The sequence below is a fragment of the Dermacentor variabilis genome, chromosome 9 (assembly GCF_050947875.1).
Source record: "Dermacentor variabilis isolate Ectoservices chromosome 9, ASM5094787v1, whole genome shotgun sequence".
NCBI classification, from domain to species: domain Eukaryota; kingdom Metazoa; phylum Arthropoda; class Arachnida; order Ixodida; family Ixodidae; genus Dermacentor; species Dermacentor variabilis.
This window is the reverse complement of record NC_134576.1, coordinates 4,169,868-4,194,627: the sequence shown is the minus strand read 5'-3', so window position 1 is coordinate 4,194,627 and position 24,760 is coordinate 4,169,868. Positions and strand designations below refer to the sequence as shown.

General features: G+C 43.8%; 1 protein-coding gene and 2 long non-coding RNA genes across 9 annotated transcripts in view; 2 read left to right on the top strand and 1 right to left on the bottom strand.

Moving 5' to 3' along the window:
- The window catches only part of p38b (p38b MAP kinase), a 516,218-nt gene that overhangs the window by 222,181 nt on the left and 269,277 nt on the right, over window positions 1-24,760 (top strand). The window lies entirely within an intron of this gene.
- On the top strand, window positions 1,137-18,808 carry LOC142558452 (uncharacterized). Its single transcript, XR_012823016.1, has 2 exons — window positions 1,137-12,888; window positions 13,003-18,808. It is a non-coding gene; the product is annotated as an uncharacterized LOC142558452 (long non-coding RNA).
- LOC142558451 (uncharacterized) lies at window positions 18,583-22,714 on the bottom strand. The gene is made up of 2 exons (XR_012823015.1): window positions 22,127-22,714; window positions 18,583-18,926 (listed from the first exon to the last, which is right to left on the bottom strand). It is a non-coding gene; the product is annotated as an uncharacterized LOC142558451 (long non-coding RNA).

Below are 24,760 nucleotides of genomic sequence, written 5' to 3'. Positions count from 1 at the left end.
CATTGATTATGTGAAAGCGTTTGATTCAGCCGAAACCTCAGCAGTCATGGAGGCATTACGGAATCAGGGTGTAGATGAGCCATATGTAAAAATACTGAACGATATCTATAGCGGCTCCACACCCACCGTAGTCCTCTACAAAGAAAGCAACAAAATCCCCATATAGAAAGGCGTCAGACAGGGAGATACGATCTCTCCAATGCTATTCACAGCGTGTTTACAGGAGGTATTCAGAGACCTGGAGTGGGAAGAATTGGGGATAAAAGTTGATGGAGAATAGCTTAGCAACTTGCGATTCGCTGATGATATTGCCTTGCTTAGTAACTCAGGGGACCAATTGCAATGCATGCTCACTGATCTGGAGAGGCAAAGCAGAAGAGTGGGTCTAAAAATTAATCTGCAGAAAACTTAAGTAATGTTTAAGAGTCTTGGAAGAGAACAGCAATTAACAATAGGTAGCGAGGCACTGCAAGTGGTAAGGGAATACATCTACTTAGGGCAGGTAGTGACGGCGGATCCGGATCATGAGACCGAAATAATCAGAAGAACAAGAATGGGCTGGGGTGCATTTGGCAGGTATTCTGAGATCATGAACAGCAGGTTGCCATTATCCGTCAAGAGAAAAGTGTATAATAGCTGTGTCTTACCAGTACTCACCTACGGGGCAGAAACCTGGAGGCTTACGAAAAGGTTCTACTTAAATTGAGGACAACGCAACAAGCTACGGAAAGAAGAATGATGGATGTAACATTAAGGGATAAGAAAAGAGCAGATTGGGTGAGGGAACAAACGCGAGTTAATGACATCTTAGTTGAAATCAAGAAAAAGAAACGGGGGGGGGGGGGGGCGCATGGGCAGGACATGTAATGAGGAGGGAAGATAACTGATGGTCATTAAGGGTTACGGACTGGATATCAAGGAAAGGGAAGCATAGCAGGGGGCGGCAGAAAGTTAGGTGGGCGGATGAGATTAAGAAATTTGCAGGGATGACATGGCCACAATTAGTACATGACCGGGGGTGCTGGAGAAGTATGGGAGAGGCCTTTGCCCTGCAGTGGGCGTAACTAGGCTGATGATGATGATGATGATGATGATGATGATGACCTTTAGATTATAATGACGTCCCCTAACTTCCAGTCACTGGGCAGGATTGAGCATTGCATCAATCTAAACGTCGCAGGCTGAGTGTACTCGCAGACGAGTACACTCCGGTGGGAGTGCATTCATGGAACGCACTTTGCTCGTCGAGTATGTAGCCTCGCTGCCAGCGGTTTCAGCGCTACAAAATGTAATGCATAGAAAAATGACACAGAAGTTAATTCTAGTTGTTGAACAGCTTGTAACAAAACAATCACAGCATAACTCGCTGATATTCTGTTCTAGCAGGATGAAATTCCACCTCGTCGCACGCCACCATCTTGTTCTGGATTGGCTAGGCATTCGTCTTGGCCGGCCTTGACTTGCAACACTCTTATGATAAAAATACTTTCGGTTTTTGTTGAATAAATATAGATTACGATTATTTTTTATTTATAATACAACTAAAGAAATTGCTTTTTAGAAATGTTTGTTTATTTTAACCTACATCTTCAAAAAACATAGTTTTAATCTGTCGTATCTTTCTTTTAGTGCGAATGCACTCTGTTTTCCCATTTAGCACCGCAAATACTTAAGTGTCACTCAATGTCCCGAAGTGCGCTCCCTGTAAGTGCACTTAACTTGTAGTCTCAGGTTGCAGCTGCTCTGAAGCTTGCTTACTTTATCTGTGGTAAAGCAGTATACACAAGTTCTTTGGTTGATTGTGAGCTTCTAAAAGCACAAAGAAATAAGGCCTTCCAAATTCTATTTCTTCTTTGCCGCATTGTCCAACCGAAATCCTCACCGATACTTGCACCTGTACCCTCCAAACTGTGTTTTTCAGGCAGTATTCTTTCAGCTTTAAAGAACAAAACTTTGACATAAAAATTGTAACAGCGCAAACACATGCAACCACAAAGTACCAAGGACGAGACACCCAACAAGCTGGCACAGTTATGCCCACGTATCTGCAACTCGAAAAAAAGAGGTTGTCAGCTAAAACATGAGAAGCCATTCATCAAGTGTTCCACAGGAGTGGTAGACGCCATTTCCTTGAAGTGTGGAAAGGCTTATGTCGGCCAAACCGGCCGCTGCATTAATGAATGCTTGGGGGAACAAGCCCGAAATGTAAGTAACTTAAAGGACAAGTACGCACATTTGGTTTCGTACGTAATTGCATGCACAGGTTTAGAGGCTCGATTGGGAGAGACGAAGATTCTCGGTAAGAGTGCAGACGCGACAGCGCGGGTCAGTTTGGAAGCGTTTCACATACAGAAATATGGCAGCAAGTGCGTAAGCACCCCCTCTGTATCGCTTTTTGCTGCAGAGCTTCAGTTTTTGGAAGCGACCGTTTACTGATTGACTGTATCTTAGTATCCATCGCCTTTTTTTCTACTTTTTTATTTTTTCTAGTTTTTTTCTAGTTTTCTTGTTTTCCTGCGCCTGATTCTGTTGTCTGCCGGCACATTCGTTCATTGATGCGCAGTGTCATTTTCCCAGATTGTATCACTCCCTTCCCCCTTCACTTTTCCCCTTATATAAGGTATCCGTATTCCGTCAATAAAATTTAGTTGACAGTCAGTGCTTGTGTCTCGACCTTGGTACTTTGTGGTTGAATGTGTTTGCGCTGTTACAATATTTATGTCAAGTATGCACCAACTCACCCAGAAAGAAGTTTTAATGAACAAAACTTTACTACAATAGAACGAGTTCTGTTGGCCACGAATGAGCCAAGCTGATGTGCTTTGGCTTAATTCATTTTTTGTATGACGACATTCACGCTGCCCTCAGGTGATGGTCCCGGTGCTATGCGTGGTACTGGCACTGCCAAGGGAGATGGGCAGTTGTATAGTCTGGTCACCTGTATGGCTCCTGTGGCACTTCTTGATCCGTGGAAGATGTTGAGGAGCCTGGTTCCCGCAACAGAGGTCTGAGAAGGGCAAAGCAGAGGGTTTTTCCCCATGTAAGGATGAACCCAGAGCACAGCCTGTGCAGCAGCAGCTGCCCCGACGGGAACACTCGCACAGAGCTCCCGACTGTGTTGGTTGGCTGCTGCTCTTAGAGCTCTGTTTGGGTCGTATGGCGATTCAGTTGTGATGCCACTTGTGCTGGTGGTGAGGGATGGTGAAGGATCCCGAGACAAATTGCAGTTAGAAAAAAAGTGTGTGCACTGTCCTAGTGTGCACTCTCATTTGCTGGCACTCTCATACCCCGGTGGTCACCTGGGATCCAATGCAGTGTCACAATGACCCCTGCACACCTGCAGACCTGCTCGACAAGGAGTACTGCAAAAGAGACTGTGTGCTGAGACTTGCAGGCATGCAGTGCACATTGTGATGCATTGTGTTTTGCCTGCATACCGGTTGAAGCCTTGTCTATGGCCCAGGCTATCGCCTGATGTTCATAAGTAAGATCTTGATGAGGGCTAGTTGGTTCATACTTAAAACTGAGGTTAAACAGTGCGAAAAAGACAAGGACACAAGGAAACAAATACCGCAGACAAGCGCTGACTGCCAACTGGAAGTTTATTTGAAATTCACCCGACATTTATACCTTTTTCAGCATAGGCATGCGCACACCAGTCGCAAAAACATCTGTAAATCAGGAACAGCAGCATATATATGTTAAAGTGTCATTTTCCATGTAGACCATTAGCACCTTGCCTTGTCTAGTGTGCTTTAGACGGTCCTCATGGCTTGCCTTCGATGGCTTCAAAGTTCAGCGAAGTGCATGCAACTTTGTATATTCATGTAGTATGTATGTTTTGGTAGCCCTGTGGGGGCTCGGAGAGCTGCTTTGTAAAATGCGCCTAGTTGGGTCTAATGCTGAGCAAGTGGATGATAACAGCGTGCTCTGTATATCGCTCAAGATTTCAGTAATGCAGTTCCAAGCTTTTGGCACACACTGGTAGCAGCACCACCCGTGCAAAAGCAGATCCGTTTCCTGAGGTGCATAGCTTTGAGCCACGTCTCATGAAGGTCAGCGAGCCATGCATCTATTGTGCCTGCATGGTCAATCAGCATAACAAGAATGCACACTGGTTTCCCCGCTCACTGCAGTGTCTCACCTCCTAGAGTAAGTGTGACAACTGCTTTGTCTTATGCTGGGCTTTGGATCGTCACATACGTTGTCTAATCTGGAAGTGATCACATACCGGTTTGTGGCGGTAGTGGTCAATAATGTCAATTGCCACCTGCAGTGTCTCTTGCCAATCGTTGCTGGGTCGCGATGCAGTCCATAACGTGACGTCATCTGCGTAAATTGTGAAGCCCAGTTCGGAGATGGCCTCCAGTCACTGAGCCAGACGTACCATGGTTAAATTAAAGAGCAGGGTTGAGAATATGGAGCCATGTGGGACTCCCACTGTGGTTTGGCTCCCACCTCTCCATCTACTTGCACAGAAAAGGAGCGCTCAAACTTGAGGGGGCGGACAGTGCCTTGATGATGGCCTCATGCATCGCTGTTTACTCTTAAAGCATACAATGCCCGAAACAGTTCCTGTTGTTTCATGTGCACTGCAGGGACCAGTCCTTGGGCTGGTATTGTTCCTAATTGCTATTAATGACGTTATGACTAACACTGATTCCAGTATTTTAAAGGCTTTTGCTGATGACTGCATTATTTACCAAGAAATGGACATCTTTGAGTACGTCCCTTAACATATAATTGAGTTGTGCAAGAAGTGGCAAGTGTCAATTAGCATAAAAATAATTTAGTGGTCTGTAGCATCAAAAAAAAAATATTCACATAGGCAATTATAATGGCACAGCCCTAGCTAAAGTATATGAGCATAAAGGTGTTACACTAACAGCACATCTTATATGGCACATTGGCAGCATTATTGCAACCTCAATATGTAAAAATTTTTTTTAAAGATGTCGTGCCTACACATAATAAATTACTAACCTACAACACATATGACCTATCCCTGAATATGCAAAAGTTGTTTGGTTTCCTCATGCTTGAAATAATGTAACAAAACTAGGCGTAAAAAGAAAAATTGTAATATCTATAAACAAATAGTGCAGGAGTACTGATTCACCCACTAACCTACTAGCTGGTTCTGGTCTTAAAGCGCTGTCAGAGTGTCATGAGTCACTGGAAAAGCACATGTGAATACGTGAAGAAGACAACCAGGGTGGTCGGCGAAATGGAGAGTTGACATGTGTTGCGAGAAGCACGTGAAGCATGAGAGAAAAATAAATAAACAAATAGGAGATGAAGGCGGAGGAGCGGGCATTGCTGATGTGGATGCGAACCAAGGCAGTCACATATCCAGCTGCGCTCCGGAGACGGGAAGCAATAGTTTCGGGGACCACGGACTGTAGATGGGATGTCCAAGAGTTGGCCGGCAGGGGCTCCTGAGCCCCAACTAAGTTGCCGTGGCTGTGCTACAGTCCTTGTACGGCCCCGGTCCTTGGTCCAGTACGGTCCTTGTATGGTCCCTGGTCCAGCCGAAGTTACCACCGTCCTGTGTGTTGAAGCCCTGGCCACATTAGCAGCCTGACTGGCCACATCCTGTGCCACCCGGCTCTCGGCGGAGGACCACAACCCTGGCTCGACGTTCGCTGCTACTGTGACAGTCAGAACATTCAACTCCTAGGGACTATGTGTCACTTGGCCAGTCAAAGTAGGAACAGTATGTATACAATATCTAGCTTGCATTTTTCTTGGCTAGTTTTGTCAATTTCTCATGTGTGTACTGTCAAACCCGTTTATAACCAATTCAAGTGTTCCACGAAAAGTGGTTGTTATACAGCAGTTCGTTATATACGGACTAGTCCTTAAAAATTCTTAAGAATTAATCGCACCGAAGCTGGCATAGGCATTTGCAATTCGGCAGCGCTTTGGTCCAAAAACCAGATTTTCGGTGTCATTTTTGTTCCAGCAGCAGACTTCTGTTAAAAACATCCATCTAAAGAACGAAAAATGTAATTTGTGGTTTACGAAAAAAGAAACGCCTTTTCTGGGTTGCAAAGCTTAGAGATCAACCACATGCATGGGAGAAATATTATGAAGCAGATAAAAACTACCTTTCTACTCTATATCAAGCAAAGCACTCTTTTTACCACTTAGAATTGCCCAAGCTACTAAAACCTAATCCCAAACAGTTTCGGAAAACACTAAAGCTGACAAATCACGAGAAATCATACTCACCAGTGATCTGAATGAAAGGATTACAGACGTGGATTGTGCGAACTTGTTCAACACCATGTTCGCTACTGTCTTCTCTGATGGAGTGACCGCACCCTCCTGTTTACCTTTGCTTGACTTTTATTGTGACATGCCAGTGATCAATTTCTGTGAAAATGGAATTTCATACATAATAGAAAATATTAAATTGTCATCTTCAGCTGGAATGGACGAAATTAAGGCCAAAATCTTGAAAAACACCAAACACAACGTCTCACTTTACCTCACCCTAATTTTTTCACAGTCACTTTCTTCAGTAGTCATTCCAGACGACTGGAGGACAGGGAAGGTCATTCCGGTTTTCAAGTCAGGTAGCAGAAATTCCCCACTTAATTACCGCCCTATCTCTCTAACAAGCGTCCCTGTAAAATCATGGAGCATGTGATCTTCTTCCACAAAATAAATTTTCTCGACAGTAATCACTTTTTCCATCCTTCACAACATGGCTTCCGCAAGGGGTTGTCATGTGAAACACAGCTTGCAGTTTTTCTACATGACATCCACACTAACCTGGATGGTAACGTACAGACTTAACGCAATCTTCCTTGATTATGCTAAAGCATTTGATAAAGTGCCTCTCTAATGATTACTTGCGAAACTCTCCCAGTTAAATTTACATCCTACTGTCTTAACATGGATTACACAACTTCTAATTGATCCCAATATGTTATAAATAACCACCTATCCACTCCGGTTCCAGTAACGTCAGGCATCCCCCAGAGATCGGTTCTTGGCCCGCTCCTTTTCTTAATCTATATCAACGACTTACCTTTGCATGTATCCTGTAATCTACGCATGTTCGCGGATTACTGTGTTATTTACCGCATCGTACTTAACACTTCGGATCAGATAATCCTACTTAGTGACCTTGCTAATATTTCAGAATGGTGTACCACTTGGTTGATGACACTAAACGGTAAGAAATGCAAAAGCATGTTGTTCACTCGCCATAATCCTCGGACGTTTGCATTCACAATAATTTCGCTCTAGAATCAACTGACACTTATAAATCCCTCAGTGTCACTGTATGAGACGACCTCAAGTGGCATGCGCATGTGCATACCATCATTTCAGCTTCTAACAAAACTTTAGGTTTCTTAAAACGTCATTTGCAGAAAGCCCCAAATCACGTAAAATTCCTTGCCGACACATCACTTGTACGACCGAAACTAGAATACGCCTCAGCAGTCTGGAATCCACATCAAGCATATCTCATCGACGCTCTTGGTACATGGCATTGACGTTAATGATATCGGTTTGTAGTTACCGCAGTCATCGCAATTGCCCAATTTGTAGATGTGAATGACGTGCGCGAGTTTGCAGTCATATGGCAGGGTACTGTATTCTATAGATTGCTGAAAAAGCATACACAGAAGAGGGAATGAGGGTGGAGTAGTAATCTTTAGTAATTTAGAGCATATATCGTCAGGACCAAGACTCGATTTATTAGGAAGACGGTTTATGGCCTTCAAAACTCCCTCTGGAGTCACAACCACATCTGGCATACTAACACACTAAAATGAGGCAAGATGCATGGTGAGGGCATGTTCCTTTCACTAGTAAACATGCTGGCAAATGACTTGTTGAGTTGGTAAGCGGTCTTGACGGGGGAGAGCTGCTGGCCTGTGTCCTGTAAGTTAGGCTGAGCTCTAGACTTTCCAGGGTTAACTATTTTCCAGAAGTTCTTGGGAGGAGTTTTTAGAATTCCTGGTAGTGTGGTATTAAAGAATGAATCCTTAGATATTTTTATTTCAGTTTTACTAAGACCTGCAATATCACTGTACTTAGCCCAGGTGTCAGCCCTGTTAGTATGCATAGCAGTGCGGTAAGCGCGTTTTTTTTTTTCTTCTTCCTGTTAAGCATTTCAAATGCCTGGTAAACCAAGGGATTTTCAGGCTGAGACAAATACAAAGTCTTGGGATAAATATGTCCCTTATGGACAAAATTATGTTCTTAAATAGTGACTAGTTTTTCTGAACAGAACGGCTTCTAAAGTCATGCTCTAAGGGTGACAAGGAATCGTTAAGAAACCTGCTGATTGCGGAGGTATTTGGTTTATAATAGTCATAAATATATTTTCACTGGGTTACTTTCTTGTGGAAGTTAGCACTAAATATATAATTAAACTGGATTAACTTGTGATCACTGATTACTTCTAGAACATTGGCAGAAATAGCGTCAGGATGCATGGTACATACAAGATCAAGAATGGCGGTGTCGCGTGTTGGTTCTTTCATGATCTGGGGTAATGAAACAGGTTCAGAGTGTGAAGAAAATTGTGACAATCTGTTTTGTAATAGCTAGAGCTGAAAACGGAATTATTGCTCCAATCAATTCCAGGGTAGTTGAAGTCTCCTGTTAAAATGATAGGGAGGCAAGAAAACCTGTTTCGAATGTCTTCTAGTTCCGAGGTTAAGCATGGTATGAAATCACCTTTAAGGTGACCTTAGCAGCTACCTCCACCCATGATTCCTTGACCTGGTGAGGCACTCCTTTGCTGCCATGCCTTTGCAAGACCAGTGATGCTACCAGTGCTGCATACTGCTACATTTTGGCACAATATGAGAAATCTGCACCTGCCCTGCGCTAAAAAGATTGCTTGGGCTTTTAAAATGGAACCAAGTCCTCAAGTGCCATTTCTCTGTGCAATTGCTTGATGGAAAGCGGCATGGCACGGACCAGTGACTGCATTAGCTCTGTGGTAGACCAATTCAAGCCTCTACAATTAAGCCTGTTTTTTTCTGTGGGCTATATTCAATACCTTCCACACCGCCGCATGCGGGTTGCTTAGGCACAGCTTCACTTTTCAGGCAGCAGTGAGCGGCCGTGCTTGCATCGAGCCAGACCCTTTGCTGACCCACATGAAATGGTGACCAGAGTTTCAGACACTGTATAGTGTATTGCTTGATTTTTGGAACGTAATGCACACAATGTAGCAGACATGGCAGCTGGGAACAATTTTTTTGCTACTCAATTTGTTGCCTATGCCCCACTTGTGTTGGTAAGGCGATTTCGTGGCTTATAAGAATGACATATAGCCACTACTATGATTAGGCCCTGCTTCATTGTAAGGCCGTGACAAAAATTTGCTTCATGAGGGTTGCAATGTGGGCTTGCTGGTAATGCATCTAGCGCTGTGTGTGTCACTATGTGTCTTCTTTTGTCCCGTCTTTTCATCGCGCTACCGTACTCCCCTTGAAAAATATGCTGCCAACTGACATGATAATCAGTGGCAGGTTGTTGTGGCAAGGTGGCCTCCAGTATGCTCAGACCAGTAAACCGCCTCAGTGATTGGGTGTAAGATCGTGGGCTATACTGGTGGCAGGGAGCCGATATTGGGTCTGTGGGCAGCAAGCCAGCAAGGGCCACAAAAACTTTTGCAATGCTCGTTTTTGCACTTACCGGACAGAATGGCAAAAGCTTGCCTGTAGGCAAAAAGCTCCAAACTGGATTTGTACACCACATCCTGATCTCACTGCGCTACACAGTCAAAAGGTCAAGCGCATATATCTGCACATTGTATGCATATCGAGCTAGCGATGAGCGAAAACAAACTGCCCCCACTGTTTCAGTCATCACTTTATTTCAAATAGATGGTATAATAGTGAAGCACAACACAGGGCAAAATTCATAGCGCTGACATTGTAAAAAGCAATGAATTTAATTTTACTGTTCAAGTTGGCATTTTCAGACTGCCTGCATGGTTATTAAAACGTTATTGCGAGTAATTTGAAAAACCAATTGGCAAGTGTTTTCATCATCAAGTTTGACACTCGATCAGTGGGCTAATCTTATATTCAGACGTGAAACTTCTGACAAAGACGAGCGAACCATGTGACTTAGGTGATTATGTGGCACGCCAGCCTAAAAGCTTGGGAAAGCTTACAGCAGCTGCGCTAACTGCCTCTCCCGACTGATTTTTCCCCACAATAAGCTACCTTAATTGGAGTTCATATCAACAAAGGACTGAGGCAGGGGTGCCCTTCATCCCCACTGCTGTTTATGATGTACATGGTGAGGATGGAGAGGGCACTAAAAGGAAGTAATATGAGCTTTTATCTCTCAAACAGGCAGGTACAGTAGTAGAGCAGTAGCTTCCAGGTTTATTTTACGCAGACGACATTGTGTTGCTAGCTAACAAGCAAAGTGATTTGCAACATCTGGCTAATATCTGTGGACAGGAAGGCAACAATTTAGGTTTGAAATTTAGTGTTAGAAAATCAGCTGTTATGGTATTCAATGAAAACAGTGAACAGACAGTGGCTATACAGGGCCAGGAAATACCTCGGGTAACAGAATATAAATACCTTGGTATATGGATAAACGAAGGCAACGGATATATGGAAACACAGGAAAAAACCATAACAGTCAAGGGGAAGAGAAATGCAGCCATAATGAAGCACAGAGCGCTATGGGGATACAATAGGTACGAGGTCCTCCGAGGTATGTGGAAAGGGGTAATGGTTCCAGGACTCACTTTTGGAAATGCGGTTGTTTGCTTTAAATCGGGGGTACAATCAGGACTCGACGGGAACCAAAGGTCAGTGGGTCGCCTCGCATTGGGCGCTCACGGGAAGACTACAAATGAAGCTGTGCAAGGGGATATGGGCTGGACTAGTTTTGAAGTGAGGGAAGCTCGCAGTAAAATTGAGTATGAAGAATGCCTGAGGAATATGGAAGAAAGTAAATGGGCGGGGAGAATGTTGAGGTTTCTGTACAGGAAAAACTGATTCACAGTGGAAGAAAAGAACTAGGAAGCTTACCAGCAAGTATGTGGCCTGTAGTGTGGGCAACACAGCAACAAAGACGGTCAAGCGGAAAGTAAGAGAGGCTGAAATAATCTCATGGGTGACGGCAATGGAAAGGAAACCCGCCATGAGTAACTACTTAAGAGGAAAAACGAAATCAAGAAAGAAACAATTTATGATAACTCAAAGGGAAGCTCATTACTTTTCGAAGCGAGATCGGGATGCCTTAGAACACACACCTATATAGCGAGATATAAGAAGGAACAAGAAGCATGTGCCTGCTGCGGTAAAGCTAGGGAAACTATGGAGCATATTTTATTGGAATGTGAAGACGTCTACCCAGCAATCTATTTAGGCACCACTGGCCTCCTTGAAGCCCTTGGGTTCAGCGGGAGCAGTGGAAAAGTAAACATGTCTGCAATAGGCAATTATTAAGGTGGGATTGGAGTATTGGTGAACGAAAAGTAGAGAAACGACAAAAAACAGCCGTACAAATGCACAGTTTGCAATAGGGGATCAGAAAGTTTGGTTGTGGGAGTTCATCATGCTTTTTTTTTATTGTTTAACCTAGGTAGGACATTAGGCAGGATAATAGCAAGAGCCTGGTGGTGCAACCCACCGCCCCGTTCCAAGGGGGACGCTCATAACATTCATTCATCCATTCTATTTAATGTATAAATGTATATATAGTAACCATCAAACATAGTTAACATGTAATTTTTGGCAAAATAAGCAGGTAATTGTTTTTATTGGACTTACGCTATTAAAGCCTGTGTTTTATTACTTTAATAAAGGTTTTGAGACCTCAATGACGTGTGATAAGCAGCAGCCCACTGGTATTGATTGCAGTCCGTGCTGTTTATCGATTCAAATTGTATGGTGGTCATATTTGCAAACGGAGTGGTCGTTTCCTTTGTACAGCATCACGCAGGTTTGTTTCATTTAGACCACAATGATATCCTAGCCAGTTTATGCGTCCAACATTGGGTAGCCACTACAACGTGTTTAAAAACAGTGAATTTTATCAGCTGTGGCGTTTCACTGGCATAAGGGCTACACACACGGCTTCCGTCATCAGCGATCTGCCGCGTCTGGCCGCGTAATGACGTGTTGTTTGAAAAAAATGTCCTAGCTAGCGTGAAAACTCGTTGCTGGAACCGAGCACAGTCTGTTTGAAAACTACCCAAGAAAGCGGATTAACCTTGCAGCCCCTGGGTGTGTACACCGGTGAGTACAAAAACACTGCTTCGCCTTTGCAACAACGAATTTCTTCGTTTGCGAGGCATATAAAACAGATTCCTGTAGTGATCTTTTTTTTAAAGTGGAAAATTATAATAAAGTTATTGCTCTTCAAAGACAATTCAAACAAGGCTCCTGTTATTATGTCACTTGCTAAAATTCCGAACACGGAGCACAGTATAAAAATAGTTTTGGCTGTGTCTGCATGAATGACACACTGTGATAAATTCACTGGACATTAGTGCAAATGTACTTCTGGTGGTACAGTTTGATTAATAGCATTTAATCCACAATAAAATTACGGTATTTATTACCTACTATCTGGCAAAAAAAATTTAATCGAGGCTTCACTAAGCACAGCCCACACAAGGACACCACTGAAAGAAATGCACACTCAAAACAGTGTTGCGTGTGTGTGTGTTTGTGCTTTTCTGTCATGGAGCGTTTTGTGCACTGTTCTTAGTCTTGCATGAATCACAAACTCACCCACACTTCCACCATAGTAATTGAGGCTCTTTCTTTTTTTGCCTCCAGCTTTCAAGACGCTGCTTATATTTGATCACCCCTTTGGACTCTATTGCCTCTGAATGTAACAGTCAATGTGTCACCACAGAGCCAGAATCCTCGCAAGGTATGTTTCTGGACACTTCAACTAGAACCGTGATTTGTTCATTTATTTGACTAATGTTTGTTTCACCCTTTTCTGCTTACACGTTTGTCATGGTTTCATCATTTCTCTTTTCAGTAAGATGGACAAAAGAGAGATTATTGGTCTGCAAGCTGCCCACGCCAAGCCATAAGAAGCTAAGCGGTCACCATAATGAGAACAGGTCCTCTTGAACGATGTGGCTCACAATGAAATGTTTGAAAAAGTTTACTAGGTAGAGGGCTGTGAGCCCTATCACAAAAGCAGCAGTCTATAGTTTTGTATCATACCCAGCAGGAATGCTAAAATTTGACATACACGCTTACTTGCATTTAAAGCCGTTTTATGACAATCGGAGAAGTAACATGTTTAGTCCCAACTTGTTTCTTTTCTCGTCATTATAGCCATGACGATTAGAATAGAAACAATGTAGCAAGCTCCTACTTGCTAATGAACAAACTCTGTCATCTGCTATTTGCAAATCAGATTGACGGGCAACACTACCAAGTATCACATGCTCTTTCATAGGGTTAACTTGTTACATTCATTTGATTTCATTTTGTTACTTTAATGGCCCCAATAAATGGAGCGTTACATAAGGGGTGACAAGAATAAAAATACATAGTCACAATAACAGGAAGTTTTTTACATTTTCGATAAACTTCGATGGGCACATAATGACAGCAATGTCGTTAGAAAGGCCGTTCCAGTCTACAGCTGTACGAGGAAAAAAAGAATTTGAAAATGTGACAGTGTGTGAGCATGGACGGGCAACCTGTAGCTGATGGCTGGTGTGGTGAGATATGCATGTAGGAGGAAGGATATAAGGTGTGATGCGCATAGGGCTATGAAAGAATTTGTGAAATAAAGATAGGCTGGCAATGCGACGAAGGAGCGATAAGGGGGATAATGCGGGTGCAGTTTTTAACCCTTTGAAGGTTTTCGCCGTACATGTACGGTGGCGGTTTTCTGTCCCGCAAGGTCTTTGCCGTATGGATACGGTTCCGACCCTCCGTTTGAAATTTCGCGCCATAATGACGATGCGTGCTCACCGGGAGGTGCTGCCACCTCTTAGCACTTACATGAAGCATTTGAAATTGGTGCTACCTTCTTGGGGAGATAAGCAGAGCTGATTGCTAGCTTCAGCGCGTCGCTAGACTGCGGCAACGCCCCTTTGGCAGTTTCGGTTTCGCCGCGTAATCGCAATGGAGGCGCGCGAAATGTCATTTTCTTTGTCGGAACTCTCTTGCAGGGCGGTGGAAGTTGATTTCTATCTTGATTGGCGCTGCTCTTAGCTTGTTTATAAGCGCCGTTCGCGAGGTGTTCTCACTCTCAGTGGCAACGCGGTTTCGGTTCCGCCGCGTGATCGCAATGGAGGCGCGCGAAACGTCATTTTCTTTGTCGGAACTCTCTTGCAGGGCGGTGGAAGTTGATTTCTATCTTGATTGGCGCTGCTCTTAGCTTGTTTATAAGCGCCGTTCGCGAGGTGTTCTCGCTCTCAGTGGCAACGCGGTTTCGGTTCCGCCGCGTGATCGCAACGGAGGCGTCAAAACGTGGTTTTTCTCTTTGTCGGCACGCTCTCACAGGGGCGGCGGAAGTTGATTTCTATCTTGATTGGCAGTGCTCTTAGCTTGTTTATCACCAACGCCTTAGCTTGTTTATCACCACCGTTCACGAGGTATTCTCGCTCTCTGTGGCAACACGCTTACGCGAGAGGGTGCATCAGACCTCTGCCCAAGGCAGCCGCACGCAGAGATGTCGTGTGCGCCAACGCAACTCCTCACTCCAAGAGAACAGACACGCATTTTTAGGTGTGCAGACTGTGATAAGGCACTGTGTGTAGACCCGTGTTTCAAGGAGTACCACACTCGGAAATACTATTGAACATTTTGCAGTTCTGAGTGATGCTGACACCAAAATACTGTTCCTAATTATTTTTTAGTATTTATTCCCGACTTTATACATTTTGTACATTCAAGATCCGCAATAAAGTAATTTGACCATCTGGGAAAGTTTTTTTCAATATAATTCGACCCTCGAAGGGTTAAGGAGGAAACGCTGATATCAAAGGAATATGACGAGTCGATGAAACGAGCGGCGCGATTTTGTACAGATTCAAGATCATTAATTAGGTATGCTTGATGAGGATTCCAAATAGCCGATGCAAATTCTAGTTTTTACCTGACAAATGATTTGTAGGCTAACAATTTTACATGTTGAGGAGCATGATGTAGATGGCGTTTTAGAAATCGTAACGTCCTGTTCGCCGATGATATTACGTTAGTAACATGGGAATTCCAAGAAAGAATCAGTCGAAAGTGTTACTCCTAAATACTTGTACGAATGAACTAGTTCCACTGGAACTTCAGAGATTACTTAAGAAAATACGGGAGAATTACGGCGACGGTGAATGGACAAATATTTACACTTACGTGGGTTAAGTTCCATTAGCCACTCATTACACCAGTCCTGGACAGTATTAAGATCACTTTGAAGAGAACATTGGTCAGAGGTGGAAGTAAAGTAATAGCACGATATATCACACAACCATCCGCGCACATACGTATGCTAGATGTTACGTTTAATGGTAAATTATTTATATATATTAGGAAAAGTAGCGGGCCGAGCATGGAACCCTGTAGAACGCCTGATGTTACAGAGACTGAATTAGAATTCCTATTATTAATGGTCACGAATTGTGAACGATTAGTCAAGAATTCTTCTATCCACTTCAGTATATTAAGGTGAAAGTTTAAGCGGGAAAGCTTTATCAGAAGGCGTTTATGGGGTACTTTATCAAAGGCTTTAGCAAAATCTAAAAATATTATGTCAGACTGAAGATTACAATCACGGTTAGAGTGCAGATCATGTAAGAAAGCAGCAAGCTGAGTCTCGCAGGAGTAAACGCGGCTAAACTCGTGCTGGGCAGGATTGAAAAAGTTATTCGAGTCGAGATATGCTATGATGTGAGTATAGATGACGTGTTCCATGATTTTTCAGGGAATACTAGTTAGAGAAATGGGACGGTAATTTAGAGGTGAGTTCTTGTTACCTGATTTGTGGACAGGAACGACCTTCCCTTGTTTCCAATCTTTGGGCAGTTGGCCTGTGAGGAGTGACTGACTGAATAACAAGCACAACAGAGATGAACATGTATCTTTGGTGTTCTGCAGTATCTTAGTGTTGATGTTGTCAATGCCAGCAGAGGATGAAAGCTTTAAGTTTTCTATTAGGCACAAATTCCCTCTGAAGAAAGTAAAAGTGAAGGCATTGTCCCCTGAATAATTGCGGGGTTTGGGGGAACAGCCGGATCGGTTTCATTAGTAAACGCGATGTAAAAGCTGCGTTGAAAATGTTGGTGCATTCGGATTCACAGATAGTTTCACCTGATGCATCAGTGAGAGAGATTGTGTGTGTATTCTGGGGATTAATGACTTGCCAGAACCTATGGGGGTTAGTAGACAACATGTTTGACAGGTCATAATGAAAGAAAGAGTGTTTGGCTTCTCGCACATTTTGTAGGTACATTTTTTCAGCTGCATAATACTTGTCCCAAGCGTTCAGACTAGGCCGCAACTTGGCTGAACGGAAAAGGCGCTTCTTTTTGTTTTCAAGACGTTTGAGTGTACTTGTGAACCAAGAGTTTAGGGGGTTAGTCCTTATATTTATGCTTGGAATAAACCTGTCAACCAAACCTTCAATTTTTGTCATAAACAAGTACCAGTTATCGTGGATAGATCTTTGATTAAAGTCAGACTGAAAATGGGGAAAGAATGTGCAAAGTTCATTATTTATGGCAGTATAGTTTCCTTTATCATAAAGTCGGATGGTACGTTTGCTAGTTGTCCGTGAAAATGGTTTAATTGTGAAGTCGACTTGTATGACTTGGTGATCGCTGACACCTGGTAGATGCGTGATGGAATGAACGTATTCCGTATTATCCGTTAATATTAGGTCGAGAAGGTCGGTGGCATAGAGGTAGAACACCCGCCTCGCGTGCAAGAGGTCCGTGGTTCGAATCCCGGTGCCGGCAATTTTCCACCGGATTAAAAAAAAAAATCCACGTGTTGATAAAATTGTACAAACAGGCCTGGAGTGTGGCCTGATCCCGGTGACCAGAACCGGTAACGCACTCCCTCACCAGAGCAGGATTGGCCACCCTGGTGCAGTACTTGGCCACAACCTCCTGATCGGGGTTGTTGGAGAAGTATGGGAGAGGCCTTTGCCCTGCAGTGGGCGTAACCAGGCTGCTGCTGCTGATGATGTTAGCGCAGTCCTCAGTTACATGGGTTGGCCACAATATAATTTGAACAAGATTAAAATTAAGGCAGACAACAAGAAATTCGTTAGCATCTCTATTACCTGTGGTAGTTAGATTATGCCAATCAATACTCGGGAAATTGAAGTCTCCAAATAAGAGAGTACAGGTGTTTGGATGCTTCGTTTTAATTTCATTTATTGCATTATTCAGTTTTGTGGGAAAATCCGAACTGTTAGGAGGCCTGTAGCAAACACCAATCAAGACTGACTGAGGTGAAGCGTGACATAAGACCCATAACATTTCTATGTCTGATGAAATATTAATGGTTAAACAGCCATGATAGTTCATGCCTGTTTGCTATCTGGGCGATCCTTGCGGAAGATGCGAAAATCAGGCAAGTCGGCAAGGACTTCACTATCGCAGGTGTCGCTGTTTAGCCACGTTTCCGTCAAGATTAGTAAGTTGCTGGCGGAAGACGATATTTGAAATAATGTCGCGCTTTGAAATGAAACTGCGCATGTTAGAGAAGACAGCTGACAATGAAAGTGCTTGTTGTTGAACATGCTTAGAATGGCCTGTCCATTGACGGTGAGATGATTGCTATTTCAGTTCTTTTACTGTTTGTGAAGCTTCATAAAATATGTAGCGTTTCGGACCAATGTGTAAAGTTTTGAAGTGCAGGGAGAACTTATCGAATACCGATCTGGCATAGGCTACAAGGTTTTTGCGAGCGTTACGGACAGAAGCGGAAAAGTCTTTGCCAGTGTTGTAGTTCGTGCCTTTAAGTTTATAACCACATGATAAAATGCGTTCTTTAGTTTTGGACGATGTGAATTTTATGATGATAGGCCTGGTACGATTAGGTGAGTGACATCCCTAGACGGTGAGCACGCTCTATTAAATTAGGGTCGATGTCCAAGCCTAGCTGTTGAGTGCAATGGCGAATTACAGTTTCTTCCGAGTCTGCAAAGGTTTCAGCGAGTTTAGTGTCCGGAATATTTAAAAATAAATTGGATTGTTATGACGGGAGCGATTTTATGCGTCGTCCACTCGTGCTTCCAGTTTGTCGACCTTGCAGGTAAGTTCGGTTGTTAAAGTTTTCAGAGTGTCTATTTCAGAGCGGAGAGCAGAAAGGGTAGTGTAGTGAGATTCCAGAGCGTCCATGCGTTTGTTTAGGTCGACCAATGTTGTGTCAGAAGTTTTCAGCTGTTTAATGTCTTGTAAATCAGACAATAACGTGGTTTGCCCGGTAGTTAGTTTCTGGAGCTCGGCAAGTACGGTGTCGAAACGGTCGGGGCCTGGGTTAGTTTCTACGTCACCTGACAATAGCAAGAGAATACGAATAACATGCGAACATTCGGCAACAATACAGGCACAGCACTGAGGGCTCGGTAGCTGCATTAGGAAAAGATTACTACTTTTTTTAGCGAACAGAAAAAATTTATTACCAACTTGCATCGTGAAAAGCAGCGGATTAGTAGACTGCACTGTCGCGCAGCTACTGGGCCCACAGATCGGTGGCGATGAGCGCACGGGTTTTATAGCAGCAGCGGATGATGTCCCTGGTGATGGGGTTGTCCACTGATGATCCAAGATGCAGTAGACTGATGGTAGTGTTGGCAGGTGGAGCACAGATGACGTTATGGGTTGATCCAAAATGTATTGATTGTGGTAGGGCAGGTTCACGGAAGGCACAGATCCACGGGAGGCAGATGGTGGAACGGTTAGGAGTAGGTGGACGGCGAGAGCAAACACCTGCATCCTGAAAAGCAGCGGATTAGTAGACTGCACTGTCGCGCAGCTACCGGGCCCATGAAACTGGAAAGAATTTTAAAACCTTCAAGCCCACTCAGTGCAATTTTGTTGAAATTATGCTTCATGTTGACAAACTCTGGCACTCACTCTTCACTTTATTATTTAAAGTACACTCAGGGCCATATGCCATTAAAGAGGGGAGTAGTTACAAAGCAGTAGAGTAAAACAAACAGACAAGAGCAGTGAGTTCTGGTAATGCAATGATTCTCCTGATTATACAATGTTAGCTAATGTTTTGCAAAAAAAGTTGCTTATTGGTGATGGCTACGATACTTGAGGGAAGGTCATTCCATTCCTGAGATGTACGGGGGATGAAAGAGTGAAAGAAAGACTTCATGTAACAAGAATCAGTTCCTGCCTTATTGCGACGATCGATGCAGTGTGAAATGTACTTGAGGTATGAAGTTGTTGTAAAGTGTGGTATGACAGAAAATTTTATGAAATAGCGAAACACGAGCAACTGCGGTGGTTAGCTAGGGGAATAAGTGCTGGTCAGTATCATTAAGGTTGTACTCCCGGTACGGTTATATATAGAAAGAATGAAACGAGCAGAGATATATTGTACTAGTTCAAGTGAAGTAAAAGATGACTGTGACTAGGTTCCTATACTGCAGATGCATATTCAAGTTTTGAGCGTATTAGAGTCTTGTAAAGGTGTAGTTTTAAAGTAGACAGTGCTTTGGAAAAGTTGCACTGCAAGTACCCGAGCAGGTGAATAGCATTGGTAATGACACTCTATATTGGTCCAATTTAAGTTATTTGTATTTATAGGACATGATGAAATCTAAGCAAACGTTGTTGAGATGATAAGTGCTAGAATTAGAATTAGATCTGGATATTGTATTATTGTCCATTTGTTAACACAAAAGGCTCATGTGCAGTTTGCATGAAATCAGTAACTATGCTAGCCCTGTACCGCAAGAGTTGGCTAGAAAAGGCAACTCTTGCCTTGTTGTCTTCACACAACTGGCCTACTTCACACTTCTCAAACATGACAAACCAATAAAATAAATTTTTCTTTCTCTTCAAACAGCAGATGACACACCTGACGACAGTGAGTTCACAAAAAGTTTTTGAAATATACTCGAAGTTTGGCTTAACATTCAGCCAATCAACAGTGGACATGCAAGGGAAGCTTCAGCATGGGAAGTTGTCTGCATCAACACCCACACAAATATTGTCACATGGAGTGACGTATGAAAAACACAGTAGCAATACTGTGAAAGAAGAAACTAACTTTTATTGGGCGAACCTGTGCCCACAAAAACAGGCTACACTTAAAGAACGGCGAAAACAGTGAACACAGTCGGCGATCGTCAAAATCTGATCAGCGGGTCAAGCGCGTTGGCTTTTATACATCAGTCTTTATTTGCGGTCAATATGATATGCAGTAAATACCAACTAGGCGAAAGTGAAGTTCTTCTGAAGCATACATCAGTCGTCGAATGTTCCAGAGTAATCGCTGGGACCCGCATGCCTTCCACAAAGTTCTACATCATTCGCGTCGTACATGCAATCAGATTACACAAGGTTCGGCGACAACAGACAGCGGATAGAAGCATCGATAACATTCTAGAAACTTCCGATACATGTAGACGCGTCCTGCGCTGAGCGATAACATTTCTTAGACGTTAAAAGCGCTCCCCCGCAAAAGATAAACGAGTTCACGTGTCAATATGTTGGATTGTTGAAACATTGGCTACAAGCTGAGGCTTCCCTTGCTCACCTCTGTTGCAGAAGGATTGAAGTCTGGGCCAGCTGGTACATACTTGAAGGAAAAAACCAGTCAAAAAACACAAGGACAAGAGGAGAGGTTCACACCACAATGACTGAACTATCAGCTTGAGGCAGGGCAAGGAACCACGCTTGCACAACGCAGCATGAAAACCGTTTTACGGCATGTGCTGCAGGGGTTGTCTACAAGTTCCCTTTCACATGCGAAGGATTTTACATAGGCCAAACTGGTCGACGTATTAATGACCGCCCGCGTGAGCACCACTCCTCCCTGGGGTCAGATAATGGTGCAAACTTGCCTCGCCATTGCAAAGAATGTGGTTGTTACCCTTTGTTCAGCAATGTAAGGATTCTTGGTAGGGGCAAGGGCAAAGCAGAGCGAGAAATCCTGGAAGCGTACCACATCAGTTTATTAGGTGACGACTGCGTTAGTACAACCTCGGTGCGCTTACTTGAAAAAGAATTTGCATTTCTAGGTCGGTCACGATAGAAGTGATTCTTGTCTTTTCATGCTCTGTGATTAGCGATGATGCGGTTGCGCATGCTCTGCTGGCCTTGCTGGGACTACACCGATAAGCTCAGGTGATACTCCAGTCGTTGTGGTGTGAACCTCTTCTCTTGTCCTTGTGTTTTTTGACTGGTTTTTTCCTTCAAGTACTCACCTCTGTTACTCAACTGAAGTGTTCAACTCCTTGTAACCTTTTTGCATTGTTTGAACACAAAAACCGAGATGTTTTTTTCAACATGAAACCACAAATTGGATTTTCCAAGGATCCATGAGCATTCATTTGGTATAATTATATGCTTATTTAGTGTCCTTGTTTATACACAATATTTGCAGAAGTCCTTGTAAGCGCTGTCGTATTTATAATGTTCCTCGCCCCCTAAGAGTACTCCACATGTGTCAAAGCCTTTACTGCTGCACCTGAACACTACATGTGCAGCAGAAATATCAAGAACAGACAATATGTAATCTAAAATTTAGCATAACATTGTTTTTTTCCTCTACACTTCGCACGTATTGCCAATGTGTTATAAAAACAATGTGGCATTGCAGCTCGAGCTTACCTTACTGACAGTACATCTTTGCCAAGCACTTCTTATGTTTCTTTTTTTTAATCTAGCTGTAATCCTCAAAGGCAGACAATATGCATATAGCGTGAACCACGTCGAACATTATTGCACGCAATACAAGTAGGAGTGTAGCCGAGCACAAATATAGTTGTCTGAAACTGAAACATGATGAGAAAACTTCGCTCGATTGCAGCTTTCCGTTCCATTAAATAGATTAATATCTGTGTTTCTATATGTTGTAAACTCAGTGACTGACAACATTAGCTTCACCTGACCTGTACGAAAATTGCGGGCATGTATTGCTTCATTCACGACTGACAATAAACAATGTAAGCTTACTTGTCTGACGTGCTTTTTTGCCAGTTGACGCCTCTCGGTCACCTGGCGATATAATAAAGGTGTCTGTAGTCATCTTATAGCACCGTGCACACGAACACCGCCTGGAAAGTGGTAGCAAAACGCCCAAAACCAGCGGGCAAGCAGCACAACGAGCCCCACCAGCCACTACCGTAGCAGCCATATTGCTCACTATGTAATGATGATGATGTTAGTTTTGCTTTTGCCAGCGCCATCTCTCGGTCGCATACCTTAGTTCACAATGCCACCGCTTCTCTTATTTCTGTTGCACTGTGGAAGGTACAGTTTCCCTTCTCTGAGTTTATATAGGTGTTCTGTTGTCCGGTTATGCTGGCTGCACCAGTGTGTTGAACGCTTGGTCTAACCAATACATTGGTCTAACAACAGACGCTGTTGTTCTCGCCAACATGATGTACCATGTGCACGCGCTCACGCTACGTCAGACTACATTTAGCTTGCCCGCTCTCGCAGTCGAGGGACACCGGAGATCCCGATGGCGTGTTAGGTCTAGTCCCCTGAAGTGCTCCTGACAACGGCTGCGTTTCATCAACGTTTTGGCACAACGCTGTTCTGTAGTCAAAATTTTTGTGCCGTATTGACAGTGAAGCTCAAGGAAAACTTTAAGCATTAGCGTCAACTCCTGCTACTGATAGAAAATCGGAACTACTAGATCGCAGTGATGACACTGCTGCCAGGACAAACGAGATGCTGGCTACGTCTGCTGAAAACTTGCAGTGGGTACTAGCCAGACAGACTACATTCCTGGAAGCCACTAATGCAATAGCGCTTGTATATATTCAAATATTTTGTGGTGTTCTGTTATAAAAATAAGCTCATTTTATTCACGAGGGTTGCAATGTGGGCTTGTTGCGCTACCGTACTCCCCTTGAAGACACATTTTGTTTCTTCAAGTTTTCTGAGAATCTCATTTTGCTGTATTTTAAACTTGCCGAAGCGCCATCTCAGTCTTCAGGGCACATAGACGACCGCACGCCAAGTTTCATCCTAGACGCCAGCGCTCGTTTCTCCCCTGGCGGAGCGATTTCATCTCCAACGGGTGTAAGTTTCCGTCGCCGCTTCCCTTCGCGGTCGCGCCCGCGTTCAGTTCGCGCTGCGCGCGAAACGTCTCTTGTTTGCGACGGCGCCTTTCGAATAACCGGAAATTATTATTGTGTTGTTAACTGTCACGACAGCAATGTAAACATGATATGGTTGATGCCACCAGTGAAATTCTGCCGATTCACAAGAAAATGGTACGAAAGAAGCAGGCGACAGACATGGATTACTGCCGTGCGCCGAGCGAAGTAAACAACTGGCAAACGAAGCGAGCTCGTTCATTGATCACTCCTGAGTGTATGACAGTTTCTATATGTAACTCACGTGAATTTAATAATTACTCGGTACATAATCCTTTTATTGATATAAAAACTTTAAGTTCAACGAGCGCTTGTCCTGTCTTCTTTCTCGTGTTTCGTTTGTGTGTGCGCTGCCCAAGAATGGAAACCACGTCTGTTGTATGCGCTAGCAGTGGCCGAAGTTCACGCGTGCCGAGAAATTGAATATGTGCATGATGCATTGAACATGACCGGAGTTCATTCCCGCTTCACCACTGCACCGATCGATCGGGTTACTGGACAATACACACCCGCGTCTTGGTCGCGCCGGCATTGCTGAAGCAGGAATGATTAATAATACTGTCAACTTCCGTCTCTTGAGTACTGTTAAAAAATGGCCAAGCTGTCTACATTGCTGCCTCTATTCCATATTGTAGGAGACGTACTAGTTAAAGTTGTGTGCGCATGTCGTACTTGTGCTATGCAGCGATATATCTTGTTTATTTCCGCACAGTGTCGATAGAAGTCCGTTGTCGCCATCAGATACAACACGGATTTGTAGCAAACATAATGTGAGAAACTGCAAAAATGACTTTAGCTTGTAGGTGCCGTATGTATGTGCCGCATCGTATGTGCTGACGATTTTTCCGGCGGCACATACGATGTCGTTTCCAATTACCTGCTCAACGTCACTTACATAGTTAAGCAGACGCTGCCCTTTCGCCGCATTGCAGCCATAAAAATAATCGTCAAGCGTACCGACCTTAATTCTTAAAGGCAAATATAGCGTGTGCAGTTTGTTTCACACTAAGGGGAAAACTCAGAACGTATTGCATCGCGATACGGCAAGCAATGGAGTCGTGCGGCGGCAGCAGCTCGAGCAGGCGCACACGCTTGAGGGGCGGTGTCGTGATCTGCGTCGTCTGCTACGGCGGCGCGCGCTGGCCGCATTTTCGGGAAGCGTGGTACTTTCAGGGGCAGTGCACCGATTTCATCGGTAGTGCGAGAACTGAGCTGATATTCTTTACTAAACGTTGTGCGTCGCCAAACTCTGATCCTTCATTGGCGATAATGGAGTTCCACAAACTTCTTTTGACAGCATGGTTCATTTGTTCTTTCGAAAGGCCGGAGTACTGAGCGTGTGCACGTATATTTCTTCACTGTGTGTGTGCTACCGTAATGAGCAGCGACAAAACGCACCAAGATGTGCGCGCAACGTGCTCAGTCTTTGTTTGGCTCGAAAGGAAAACGGCACTCAACAATGGGAGTCGAACACGATGAA